At 46.9% G+C, this 14,040-nt stretch overlaps 1 protein-coding gene across 1 annotated transcript in view; it reads right to left on the minus strand.

Annotated features, from left to right (window-relative positions):
• ZBTB14 (zinc finger and BTB domain containing 14) overlaps positions 1–7,335 on the minus strand; it is a 40,748-nt gene extending 33,413 nt beyond the window's left edge. The window contains exon 1 of the mRNA XM_030190124.1: positions 7,210–7,335. The gene's annotated coding sequence lies outside the window, so the exon portion shown is untranslated. The remainder of the gene's footprint in view (positions 1–7,209) is intronic.
• Between the last annotated feature and the right edge of the window lie 6,705 nt (positions 7,336–14,040).

The raw sequence follows: 14,040 nt of genomic DNA on the forward strand, positions 1-14,040 counted from the left end.
ACCATATGAATGACTGAACTGCTTGTACTGTCTTTGGGTGAGATATCAATGCTAATAAATTATATTACTATGTCTACTAAATACTGGGCTCCTTTCTAATTGGGGAGGTCGCTACTGCCTAGACGGTGTAGAACTGTCATAAGCAGATACCAGGTTGGGGTAATCAAGTATCTAGAGGGGATATGCAGTTCCTTCCAGGCTAGTAGAAAGCCCGTGGCTCCGCTGCTCAAATGGAGATGGCAGACCTAATAAATTAACAAGAGCTAAGATCTGAACTCTCCAGTATGCACTGCCAAAGCAACATATGGTCCTGTGAGCTTCTTCAATACCCCATCTGCCACTGCAGCATCAAATAATTAACCTATACCTGACATGTACAGTGTGTGAGAAAAGCAGAGAGCCTAGGGAAACCCCAGGCCACAGTCTTCTAGGGTGGGTCCAAAATGGTGTGGCTGAACTAAAGGAAAAGAAATTAACAGGTATGACTCAATTTTACCTTCCTTAGCATCCAAGCCATACCATTCTGAAAAAATGGGATATACCTAAGCAGAATCTCACTGGGAGGAGGAAGACAAGGCCCCCTGGATCACTGCCCTTTCACAGGCCGAACGACCAGTGGCTAGCACATAAAGTCTATAGGGCTCCACAAAGGTGTCAAGAAATGACCAAAGTCATCGATTTGCGAATGTCCAGGTAAGATCATGTGGGCTTCTACCCATGAAGCCATTGTGCCCAGACCATGAGGCCCCTCAAAATAGTTTGTTCCAACAAATGTGCACCTCCTCACTTTGATCCAGCGTGCTATAGTTGATTCAAACACCACTAGAACTTTGCGTGGCTCATGAAACAGTACAAGCAAGTGGTAAGAGAGGCAAAGCTCATTAGTTTCCTGCAAATAATGGAGTAATACCCTCTGCACATCCAGTCTGTGAAGGTTTTTTGGACAGAGCATCCAAACCCCATTCCTCAAATGCAGGAAGAACAACCTCCTAATTAACATGGAATGGAGAAATCTCTTTAGACAGAAAGAACAAAACAGTGTGGATGGAAACAGACTCATCTGAGAAAGACATGTATAGATCACAACAAGGGAGAGCCTGAAACTCTGACTGCACGCTGACACGATGGCAACTAGAACAATGTCTTCATTGGCATGGAGGACTGGCCTAGTGGTTAGAGCACCAGCCTTGCAATCTAGAGGTGGCCGGTTCAAATCCCACTGCTGCTCCTTGTGATCTTGGGCAAGTCACTTAACCCTCCATTGCCTCAGGTACAAACTTAGATTGTGAGCCCTCCTGGGACAGAGAAATATCCAGAGTACCTGAATGTATATCCACAGTACCTGAATGTAACTCACCTTGAGCTTCTACTGAAAAAGGTGTGAGCAAAATCTAAATAAATAAATAATTGTAAGGTCTTTCAGGGAGGCCACCCACAATGGCTCAAAGGATGGCTCCACCAAAACATTAAACACAAGGTTCAAATCCTATCGTGGCAGAGATGGACAGATGGGGATGGAGAGTGGGGAGCTGCAGTCACAACACCCCTTTCAGGAATTGTGTGACATCTGATTGTGCAGCCAGAGAAAGACCGCTAATCTTCCCTCTGAAACATGTGAGCATAGACACCTGGACATTCAGGGAGTCGACAGCCAATCCTTGCTGAAGCCCCTCTTGCAGGAAGTCTAGTAAGGATGGAATCTGTGCTCATCATGGTGAGAGGGCATGCTCAGCACATCAGAGTTCAAAGACTTTCCAGACCTGTACATAAGCCAACAAGGTGGAGGTCCTATGGGCCTTCATCTCTCAAGGGCCAAACCATAAGCCAGAAGGGATCTAGATCCTCCATCTCCAATCAATCCTGACAGAGGAAGTCCTGCCCCCTGGGAAGGGCTATAGGAGAGCCTGCTAATAGATGCACAAAGTCTATTAACTGGGACCTCAAAGACCAATTTGTGGAGATCAGAAGAACCTGTGAGAAGTGCTGAGCAGCTCTGCATAGTACACTCCCAATCAAGAGCCAAGGAGGAAACATGTAAAGTGGCTCCAGCCAGGGCCACTCAAGAACCAGAGTGCTGATGCCTTTGTAACTGGCCTGTCCTGTGACTGAAGAACTGAGCCAACTTGGCATTATAGCTTGAGACCATCAGGTTGGACACCAGCCTGCCCCATCTGTCAACTATCAACTGAAAGGATTCCAGGTTCAACTCTCACCCCCTTTGATCCAGAGTGGACTGGCTTATGAAATCCACTTTTATATTGTCCTGGCCCACAATGTGGACTGATGACAGTGCCGGACGATATCTTTCCACCAGCAGCAAAGAACTGTTGCCTCTTGGGCTACAGCTGGGCTACTGGTGCCTCCCTGTTTGTTGACGTATGCCACAATTGTAGTGTTGTCCAACATCATTCGCAAAGCTCTGCCTTGAATGGGGATGAACTCCAGGAGCATGAGCCTGATGGCCCTTGTCTTGAGGTGACTGATCAACCAAGCCAACTCTTGAGGGGCTAGAGGCCTTGTGCCAACTGTGTGCTGCTGTGAAACCCCCCCCCCCCCCCCAGCTTCCGTGCTCAACACAATGCACTCTGGGGGTTTCAAAGGGAGCTCTCTCAAAAAATGAGACTCACATCCACCAGGAAATGCTCCAATGAGGTACAGTCGAAATCCTGAGACTTTGGGAACAGAGCAACAACAGGGTCCCCTGAAGGATTTCATATGTATACGTGACCAGGGAGCTACTTCTAGGGTTCTCATAAAACTGAGAACCTGAATGTAGTCCCACACCCAGAGCCTGTAGACCACACAGATGATGATACCCTGAGAGTGAAGAGCCACAACTACCACCGCCACCATCACCTTCAAGAAGATGCGAGAGACCATTGCTAGCCTGAATGGAAGGTTGCATAACTGAAAATGATGACTCAGAAGTGCTTGTGAGCCACTCGGATGGGAATGTGAAGGTAGACCTCAATCACTACCAGGGAGGTCAGAAATTCGCCCAGCCTTACCAAGATGATGACTGAACTGTGTCTCCATCTAGAAATGCAGCACTTGAAGCATCTCATTGCTGCCTTTGAGGTCCAAGATTGGTCTGAAAGAGTTCCTTTTCTCTGGCACCACAAAATAGATGGGGTATCATCCTCTGCCCTATTCCGTGGGAGGCACAGTCCCCAGATGCAGCAGCTCAATACTCCCAGCCTCCTTATTCCTGGATAAATAATGTCAGCCAGTGTTTATCATAAGCTGCATTATTCAACGTACAAAGTCATGAGATGTTTTTACATCTCATTACTATATAATCAGTGCATCTGAACCCTCTCTTGGAGGCACACCTAGCCAGTCAGGTTTTCAGGATTACCACAATGAATATGGGTCTTCAATATATACAAATCTAGGTTATGCATAGTCATTGCAGTAGAACTGTAAACACAACTAACTGGGTGTGCCTCCAGGAGAGGGCTTATTTATTTCCACCATTTTTAGCCCCCACAATCTACTATTCTCAGTGGGGTACAAAAAAAAACATATATAATAAAACATAAGGCTGTTGAGAACTGCCTTAAATAACCCGTGTTATTGTTTATTAACTTGCTATACCGCTTTGTTGCAAGCAAATTAAAAGTTTACAATTAAAAATCTAAAACAAGAAAAACAGAAAGGAATGCTGTTTGTCAATAGGGCAGAATTAACAAACTTTACCATTCAAACATTGTTTCAATCATACAAGAAACACAGCCAAAAAATATTCATACAAAAAAAGTAAAAAATGTAGATAAAATCCAGACATAATCACAAATTCAAGCAACTAAACCCATCCCTGATCTCCCATTGCAGAGTTGACCCAGACAAACATAAAAGGCTTGCTGAAATAAGTGAGTTTTTAACAGAGCATGAAAGGATGTATAAGATGTTGCAAGCCTAAGGTGCTGTGGTAATGAGTTCCATTGAGCCGGTGAAGTAAAGTAAAAAGCACTAAATCTAGTGGATACCCATCTAGCTTTAGAAGAGGGTGGGAGAACCGATCTATTGTTTTTCAGTGAATGTAGAGTGCGAGAACGTGTGTAGGGAATCACCAAGGAAGCAAGGTATGCAGGTGAACCACTATAAACGATCTTATAGGTTAAGGTTAGAATTTTAAATTTACCCTGAAATCAATAGGTAACCAATGAAGCAGTAATAACACATGTTAAGGGGCCAATAAAGCACGTTATGTCCATAACAAACCTTAATAATTATGCCAGTCATTTTCTTGTTGCAGAGCCACTCTATTGTTTCTTTTGCTTTGTATTATTGTCCCAATGAAAGGTGCATCTTCTCCCCTGTTTTAGGTCTATACCAGATCAAAACCGGTTTTCCTCCAGACTTCACAAGGCTCCCTGTTCCAGCTACTGCAAAGTATCCTCACAACAAAATGATGCCCCAGTGATGGCATTAGCGAGATAATGTGCTGTGTCTGTTTTATGCTACACATATTGCTTACCATTGTGACCAAAAAGTTCAACTTTGGTTTCATCAGACTACAAAGCCTTCTCCTACATGTGTGTAATATCCCATAAGTGTTTTGTTTCAAATTTTAACGCAGCACATTCTATGACTTGTCTTAAGCAGTGACTTCCTTTTGCCACTCTCCCATGTTTATAAGTAATCTTGAAATTGTTGTTTACTCCAGTCTCAGCCAGAAAGCCCATACAGTGACCTTTCTCAGCAATTTCCTTATCCCACAGCTATTGACTTTGGACGGATGGCCTGCTGGAAGATAGTGTTTTGGTGGAGCAAAACGATTTCCACTTTACAGTGAGGGACCTATGATGGACCTGATAGTGTCCCAAGGGATATCCAAACACATTTAAATCTTCTTATAATCTTGCCCCAATCTGTGCCTTTGAATAACTTTATCCCATAGTTTTGCACATCAGTGAGGAGCTTATTAGGGAGCTGTCCTCTAAAACTCAATTCTTTGCAAAGAGAGGTGGTTTTTAACTCAGCAATTTGAGCATACTTCCCAAGCAATTCTGCAAACTCGAAGTTCAAACAAACTTTAACATCTTGATTTTTTCATTTTTTTAACTAATCTTACCATTTTTTGATCATAAAATATGGCACCACTTACAAAGCTGAACATATACTCGGCACAATTCTGTAAATCAACACCTCCTTTTTGGCGCCCCAATGTAGCATGGGGAGTACCAACTCTATAATGGATAATGGCGCCCTGGTGCTGTTGTAGGATACTAGAGCAAATCCTACACTGGCATGCCAAAAAGAAGGCACACCAGCTTATGCCAGGGCACTGGCAGGTGTAAATGGGCATGCCCAAATGCGCTACTCAACATGCACATATCATATTGTAATTCCCTATTATATTGGGGATTACTAGAGTGTTGGTAGAACTCCCCATGGGAACTAGGGGGAGGATTTGAGTTGAGTGAGGTATGTGGACCCTGCCCAAAGGGGGCGAGCTCATGAGATAAGTTGCAGAAAGAAAGGTAATAAAAGTTAGTTGGACGAGACATTGGGTCTTTGGTTGCCCAAACCCCTGCCAGGACCCTTGGAGGTGAGGGGGATCCCAAAGTGTCTAAATAAACTTGGGCTGAATTGAGGAGTCGCTGCCCCTAACTGGGGCAACTGTTAAGGTGAGAGCTTAGGGTGGGGATGGGGAACCCAGCCCAAAAACAGGAACCAGGACAGGGGAAGCCTATTCAAGGCTAGGGTGCAGCTCCAGAAGGGCATCACTGGAAGGACAGCCTAAAGGGTCTGTGCCTGAGGGATGCAGATTGTGATCGGGAAAAGTCCAGGAGCAGCCCCAGATTACTGTCAGCCCCTGGGATGGGTAAAGGACAGGTGGCGTTTGTAAATGTGTGAATAACAAAAGTTGCAAAGATTAAGTTTGGAGAAGCGAGGGTTGAGACTGTAATACACAGTCTTGAATGGACAGGAGGGGTTCTACTATACATATGGAGTTATAAAGAAATTGATTTGCCTGCCGGTTGCAGAAAGTTCTGTAATGTTCATTTTGCATCATTTTCAAAAAAATCCTTGGCGTGCTTTGACATGCCTGTGCTTCTCCCCTGTGTACTCCTCATTCCTAATTGCATGCAATGCAATTTCCTTGGAAATATAGTACTTAGGCGGCAAGTGCATACCTAAGTGGGCATACTTCTGCATCCATGCTGGGAAAACATGTATAAATGTAGATGAACCTTTTACAGAATTGCCCCGATTGTAATTTCAGAAAATCAAAAGAGGATTAAACCCTGGCAACCATGAATTTGTGTCTATGAGACAGAGTCAAGAGTATAACCAACTAATTTCTGTTGATATCCTTGGCGGGGGTGGCTTTTTTTGGTAATGAAAGTCGAACGGTGCCAAGCGCCAGCTATTCAAAGTCCAAAACTCCCCTTTAGGAAAAAGGCGGAGTACTGCACTACAGTCTATAACCAAAGGGGGCGATGGAGCAACACAAGATTCCAAATGTCGGGGACGCGCACGTTGTTGCGCGGTGAGGACGAGGTAGTGCTGCTGGTGCTCACACATCACACACATAACCTTCTCACTTGTGTGCATGTAAACGGTGACTATAGTATTCCCCAGAAGCTGTGGCTTTTTATCATTGCTGTAAAAGTTGTCAAAAAGCAAAATATACAGGGAAGGGAAATCCAAACTGGGATCATAATACAAGAAATGTCAAGGAATATCCAGTTTTGTAAACGACGCACAGCGCGCTGGCTGCGAGACAGAGAACGGAGACGAAAGCCTCTGTCATCTGGTCTCTCGCGCGCCATCATTGTCCCCGAGAGAATCACGAGAGCTCCCTTCGCGCTCCTTCTTTCTATTGTCCTCATAAGTCTAGAGCACAGGGATGGAGAAATCAGCTTGGCTGCAGCACTCACGGTCCTCAATCGCACATACACATATTCCCTCCCCCCCCCCCCAAAACTAGTATTTTATATTTTAATTAAGATCTCTTCATATGTTAGAGAAGTATATTTGACTTGCCACAGAAACATCCTAGATATATATTAAAAAAATTATTCTCTAGTAATGCATCCGATCCTCAGCCCCACAGAGCCAACGATGCGTGTAGCCCGAGCCGCGGCCCGCCGCTAAATCTCCTGCTTGTAGCAGCACGAGAACGCGCGGAGCGACCGCCATCCCCCTCAGTGCACACCCCCAGCAAGTCTCGTCACAGCGAGTGTCGGGATTTCTTACCTCCAATAACAATATAATAAAGCAATTTCGGCCAGGGGTTTCTGCAGGCTGACACGGTCAAAAAAAGAAAGTACATAAATAAATATGTATTTTATGTTGGTGGGGTGCGCGCCGCTGTGCACTTCTTTCTGGTAGCCTTTGGCACGAGCGTTAGCGAAAGTGCATGCGCCGTGGGAAAAGGCGCGCTGCGCAAGCACAGGGCTATGAAGTGTGGGGGGAGGTGTGGGTAACAAACTTGCATATTGTTGAAGTTAAGATATGAAATCAACATAGATCAAGTGAAATACGGATTCCTTTCTTTACACAAATACACTAGGATCAGACGATAAAGACGGCAATCTTTTTTTGTTGTTTTTAAATTTGAAAAATACTACGTGTTCACGTTACCCATATGCTGATGCACACATTGCAGTAAAAGAGCAGAGAACCCGGCAGCCCGCCCACCGTGCACACGCCCTTGGCTTCCTCACCAGGAGCATGCGCGTTCTTGCGCCCTGTGACGTCCTGAGAAAAGGGCCCGCCGACAGCGAGCGGGAGAGGGCAGCGGCGGAGCGCATGTCCGTTTGTGTGTGCGTGTGAGGGGAGAGAGGGTGTCAAGGCGGGTTGCCCGTCCCGCTCGCCGATTTATTGTTAGAGACTAGAGTAACCTTTTAAGTTGCAAGTACTACAGTTTTTACCGTTGCATAGGTCTGTGACTGTGTGGAAAAACAAGAGATGTTATTCCCCTCCCCTTTTTTTGTAGTTGATTCTTGGATTGGATTTCTGCAATGCGATTTATTTCGCAGTGCTGGCCCTTTCCCCATAGGTATGTTTCAGATCAAGGGCTGGTAGCTCTGCTGGCATTGGGTACAGGGAGGGAGCGCAGTATGCTGCTCGGTGTCTTGCGCGGGCGCGAACCTGCTGTGAGACGCGGGTTCGCGTTCTCTGACGAGCACGGCGCTTATCTTGGTTTCCGCGTTGCCGTTCTCTCTCCCGACTCGAGTCCCTGATTCCCTCACGCTCTGAACGCCTTGTTGCGGCGCGGCGGGCGCCAGAGCAGTTCCGTTCGAAAGTTAAAAGCTGAGAGACATTCTAGTGTTGAGGAAGCTTCTAAAAGAGAGGTGTTAAATGATAGAAGCCAACGCTGGCCACTTTCGGCAATCTTTCATTGTGCCTAAAGAGAGGTAATTTTGTTTGGTACCCCCAATAATTTTGAAATGTTGGCGCCTCTGCACACTAGAGTTGTAGTAGTGTAAGGGCATCTGGTTTAATCCACAGCGATTACAAGTCACAAACATATCACCACCACTTTTCTCCATGGTGCGACCGCACCTGGAGTATTGTGTTCAGTACTGGTCTCCGTATCTCAAAAAAGATATAGTAGAATTGGAAAAGGTACAGCGAAGGGCGACGAAAATGATAGTGGGGATGGGACGACTTTCCTATGAAGAGAGGCTGAGAAGGCTAGGGCTTTTCAGCTTGGAGAAGAGACGGCTGAGGGGAGATATGATAGAAGTGTATAAAATAATGAGTGGAATGGATCGGGTGGATGTGAAGCGACTGTTCACGCTATCCAAAAATACTAGGACTAGAGGGCATGAGTTGAAGCTACAGTGTGGTAAATTTTAAACGAATCGGAGAAAATTTTTCTTCACCCAACGTGTAATTAGACTCTGGAATTCGTTGCCGGAGAACGTGGTACGGGCGGTTAGCTTGACGGAGTTTAAAAAGGGGTTAGATAGATTCCTAAAGGACAAGTCCATAGACCGCTATTAAATGGACTTGGAAAAATTCCGCATTTTTAGGTATAACTTGTCTGGAATGTTTTTACGTTTGGAGAGCGTGCCAGGTGCCCTTGACCTGGATTGGCCACTGTCGGTGACAGGATGCTGGGCTAGATGGACCTTTGGTCTCTCATCCCAGTATGGCACTACTTATGTACTTATGTACTTAGACCACTCCTCTGCCCGTGTAAGCAGAATTCCCCCCTCGGCCACCCACCCATAGACAGACCTGACCCCCAGGCTTTCGGCGCAGCAGATGAATGAATCCAGGAACGGATGGGTTATATCCATCTACTAGTGGTGGTGATAAACTGAAGGCAGTGAAACCAGACTATCAGCAGCAGCACCTCTACCAGTTAGTATATTTCTGTCTCTAGGAGGTGGTGGACAGTTCTCATCAGATTCAAAGTTGCTGTGGGTGCTCAGTTGAGACATTAAGATTGACCGTTGGAGGCATACCTAGGTGTCTGGGTCCATGCCTCACCACAGTATCCCCTTTCTCCCAGTGACTGGTTTGGCTAGCTGTGGCTGAGGTTTCCTTCATCACAACCAAAAGGAAAAAACCCGCTCTGGCGGCAAAAAAAAAAAAAAGACAATTCAGACTCATTCTCACAGAATCAGCTGCTTAGGCGCTGACCTCTGTGGGTAGCGCATGAATAACGCCCGTGGATCAGGGAGCCGGAGGCACTGATTCTCCTGGGAGTCCCTGCTGCTTTGGACTGCACTTCTCTTTCTGGGTGAGTGCTGGTTTTCTTATTTTTGCTCCCAGGGTAGCGGAAAATGGCTGCGGAGTCAGCAGGTGGCCAGCAATCGGCTGCTGGTTTCTGCAGCGCCAGGTGCTCAACCGGACGGGGGTGGCCCTTTGGTGATGGAAGCCACAGTTTCTCATACTGGCACGTGTGCCATTTTGTCAACTGCCGGTGAGGCGGTTTCGGGCCCTACACTGTTTTCTGGTGATATCAGGAGGGCTTCTTCCCCTTCGTGAGCCCATCGCTGCCCCAGAGAGGCTGGTCGGGAAGTCTTTGGAATCTGTGCTGTGTAGGAGCTAGCACTTTAGGAGAGTTTTTTGCTCCGGAATTTGTTCTGCTTATGCATCAAGCATATGTATTAAAGCAGGACCTCTCGGTCCCGGTGAACTGCTGAAGACTTTGGTCAGCTGTCATGCTCCCCAGGAGACAATATGGCCCTTAAGCCGAGGTGGATGTCTCCTCGGAGGTGTGGTCCTTCGTACCGGTGGCTTGTGCTCCCTCTGTGATAGCCACTGCTGAGGGTTCATCGTGGCATGTAGAGCTCGAGGAGGGAAAGCTCCTCCAGGAGGAACTGGATCACCCCTCAGTGGTGCATTTCATTCACTTCTGATGCGTTGGAGGCTCTAAATATTTCCGACCTTTCCGCTGTTGCGGTGGTTAACCCTAAGATGGCCAGCACTCGGAGACCATCTCAAGGGTTTCCTATGCATGAGGCCATTCAAGAACTCAACTTCACACAGTGGATGGATCCAGATGGAGGTTTCAAGGTGGTGAAAGCCATGGCTCGTCTCTATCTGGGCAGTACAGACCGGGTTGAGCAGTTCTCGCTCCCTATGGTAGACGCCTTGGTGACTGCAGTCACCAAGAAAACTACTCTCCGTATGGAGGGTGGCGTAGCCTTGAAGGATATGCAGGATCGATGTCTGGAGGCTTTGTTTAAGCAATCCTTTGAAGTCACTGCCTTGACGGTACAGGTGGCAATTTGCAGCTCCTATGCGGCTAGACCTTCGCTCAGCCAGACCAGGACAAGTCTCTGGGGCGTTCGTGTTGTCTCAGATGGAGGTTGGACTTGCGTATTTGGCAGATGACTTGTATGATTTGGTGCGGTCTTCTGTCAAGCAGATGGCCTTGGTGGTTACTTTGCAGTGTCTGCTGTGGCTTTGCCATTGATCGGCCGACATGGCTTCTAAACAGTGGTTGTCCAGGTTACCCTTCTGGGGAAGTTGTTGTTTGGAGAAGATTGTGTAGGATTTTGTGGATTCCAAATTCCAGCGTCCCCCGGAGGACAAGCCTAGGTCCTGTAAATTCCTTCCTATACTAGGCCTGTAATATGGCCCTGCTAGCCCTCAGTTTTCCTAGCCTTGCTGTTATCATATTTTTAGTCTCTGCCTGCAGCTGCATGTAAGTTACAGTATTTTCTCAGTAAATGGAAAGAACATGTTACATGTCAAGGTGACAGGAGAAACTGAGGCTATGCGGCCCATATATGGCAGAAACATGGATATAACCTTGGTGGTAATGAGAGACTGAGGACCCAGCTGACCCCAAGATGTTCCAACGGAAATATGTGTTCAGAGAAGAAGGACACCAGGTCGGGGCTCATTTTCAAAGCACTTAGCCTTCCAAAGTTCCATAGAAACCTATGGAACTTTGGAAGGCTAAGTGCTTTGAAAATATGCCTGCCAGGTGTTTCATAATATTTACTTGTTTGCTACATGGATTTGCACACTGGGAGCACACTTTACTGATAAGGAATTAAACAATTACCACAAAGTGTGCATGTGAACACAAGTAGGAGAGGATGGTAGAATACAGGAAATTGCCATTTTTGTATATTACTATATTATTGTGATGGAAGGAAACAGGAAAATCCATATATGATCACAAGTTAGTTTAGGAGATATCACATGATTTAGGAGAAACGAAACTTACAAAAGTATATCTGTGATAACTAAGATAGAGGTGCTGAGCAGTTTTGTTATTCAGTCTGTGCTTCTGCCTACTTGGGTGACAACCTGCTCCAGAGAGAACAATTATTTTGTATTGCCTTAGTGAGATACCAATAAAAGATTTTTACTTTTTGCGCCTATATCTAAGTCTGATTGTCTCTCTTATTCCAGCCTCTAGGGTTGAAGTGTTTTCCCCTCCCCAGGGGCAAGGGACAGGATTACACATTTTGGCGCCCTCGGCTAGGGACTTGGTTGCCCCATTACACGAACCCTGGGCTATTCTTGCAGCTGGTCTGTGGAGACTTATCGATAGAGAAGGGATCCTCCGGAGCAGGCCACTTGAGAAGTGGTATTGAGTCCAGCTTAATAAGCTGAGAGGTGCCTCCTGCGCTTTTGCAAGGGGAAGACCACAGGGTGTGGTGTTGTAAAGTCCATCGGCATAAAGCGGTGAGAGGTGCCGACGTCGAAGGTACACTTGAAAGTGTGCGTGTAAATAACTATTCGAGCGGGTCCTTCGAGACCTCAACTTTGGGAGGTGCTCCGGTACCACCCAGGCTGATCGTCAGCAGCCTTTCAGCACACTCTGTTCCAGCAGCGTTCTTCCTTTCGCAATGAGAAGAGAGGTGTTGGTGCTTTGGTCCGGCAAGGGGCTGCTCCTCACCCCTCACAATGATTGGGCACCGGCCTGCTCTGGGGTTCAGCTGACTCTTTTATCAGGAGTGGGCCAAGATAACTTCTGACGGTTACAAACTTGAATTCTGCTGTCCCATTGCAGATTCCCTTTTGGCCCCTAATAGGGCATGTCCTGCACAGGATCGGACAACACAAGGATGCAGTCATCCTTGTGGCTCCAGCTTGGCCTCGTCACCCGTAGTATGCGAATCTGGTGCATCTTCTGCAGGGTCTGCCTCTGCGGCTTATGGTGACCCCGGACCTCCACCAGGGGCCAGTCCAGATGGAGGATCCCTCCCGCTTTGGTTGTACGCCCTGGCTTTTGAGCGGACTAGGTTAAGGAAAAAGGGATATTTGGACTTATGTTGCTTCAGGCTCGGAAGCATTCCACCACTACGGCATAGGCTCAGGTGTGGCGGATCTTTGTGGTGTGGTGTTCTTCCCACACTGGTTCTCCCCTGACGGCATCCGTTTCTCAGATGTTGGCCTTCTTGCAAGATGGACTGAAGAAGAGCTTGACCTATAATTCTGTTTGGGTTCAGGTAGCGGCTTTTGCGTGTTTCAGAGGACGCGTAGCTGGGACTTCGCTGGTGACTCATTCATTTTCTCTGGGGTGCGCTTCACCTGTGGCCTCCTTTTTGGTGGCCATGCCCAGAGTGGTGGTTGAACCTGGTGCTTTGTGCTCTTCAGGGAGCACTGTTTGAACCGTTGTGAGGGGCATCAGAGAAGGATTTGACACTGGAAGCTGTGTTTTTGGTTGCCGTTGCTTTGGCTCGCTGAATCTCGGAGATTCAGGTGTTCTGTCAGGATCCATTTCTTCGTTTTTCGGAGGTGGGTGTTTCCATTTGTATGGTTTCGTCTTTTTTGCCAAAGGTCGTTTTGGCCTTTCATATCAATCAGTCCCTTTTTCTTCCCTCTTTTTGACGAGAGGATTTTCCTGAAGACTTTGCGACTCTTCGTTTGTTAGCTGTATGGAGGGTTCTCCTCCGCAACTTGCAGATGTGTAATGACTTTCAACACTCGGATCATCTTTATGTGCTGCTTTTGGGGTCTCGCAGGGGCAATGTGGCCTATAAGGCAACTATTACTCGCTGACTTAAGGAAGCCATCGTGTCGGCCTACATTTTGGATGGGCGTGCCTCACCGGCTGGTTTGCGGACTCACTCCACCAAAGTTCAGGTGACATGGGTGGAAACCTGGGTTCTCCTGCTGGAGATTTGTTAGGCATCTACTTGGGCATGCCATTATTCGTTTGTTAAACACTAGGGAGTGGACGTAGCAGCGCGGATGGACACGCTTTTTGTAGTAGCGGTGTTGTCCCAAGGGGCAGCGGCTTCCCGCACTGCTAAGGAAGTACTTTGGTACATCCCACTAGTTCCTGGATGCTGACACTAAGGAAGGTAAAATTGTCTTACCTGATAATTTTCTTTCCTTGAGTCACAGCAGATGAATTCTGGATCCCTCCCATTTTTTTGCCCACCGCGGGTTCTGCTTTGCTACTCTTTTTAGATCAGTCTAGGGGCGCCTTTCCATCCTTGGCTGTTTTTCAGGTGCAGCTGGTGTCTCCCTTAAGGGATTCTACAGATAAGGGACACCACAAATTGGAAAATCTGTTCTTGAGTTTTTGCAACCTGGGTTCTGTTTGCAGTTGCTCAGTTGTGACTTTCGGTTGTGAGCAAGGTTTTCCATTATGTGTTG

The sequence above is a fragment of the Microcaecilia unicolor genome, chromosome 1 (genome assembly GCF_901765095.1).
Source record: "Microcaecilia unicolor chromosome 1, aMicUni1.1, whole genome shotgun sequence".
In the NCBI taxonomy this organism is placed as follows: domain Eukaryota; kingdom Metazoa; phylum Chordata; class Amphibia; order Gymnophiona; family Siphonopidae; genus Microcaecilia; species Microcaecilia unicolor.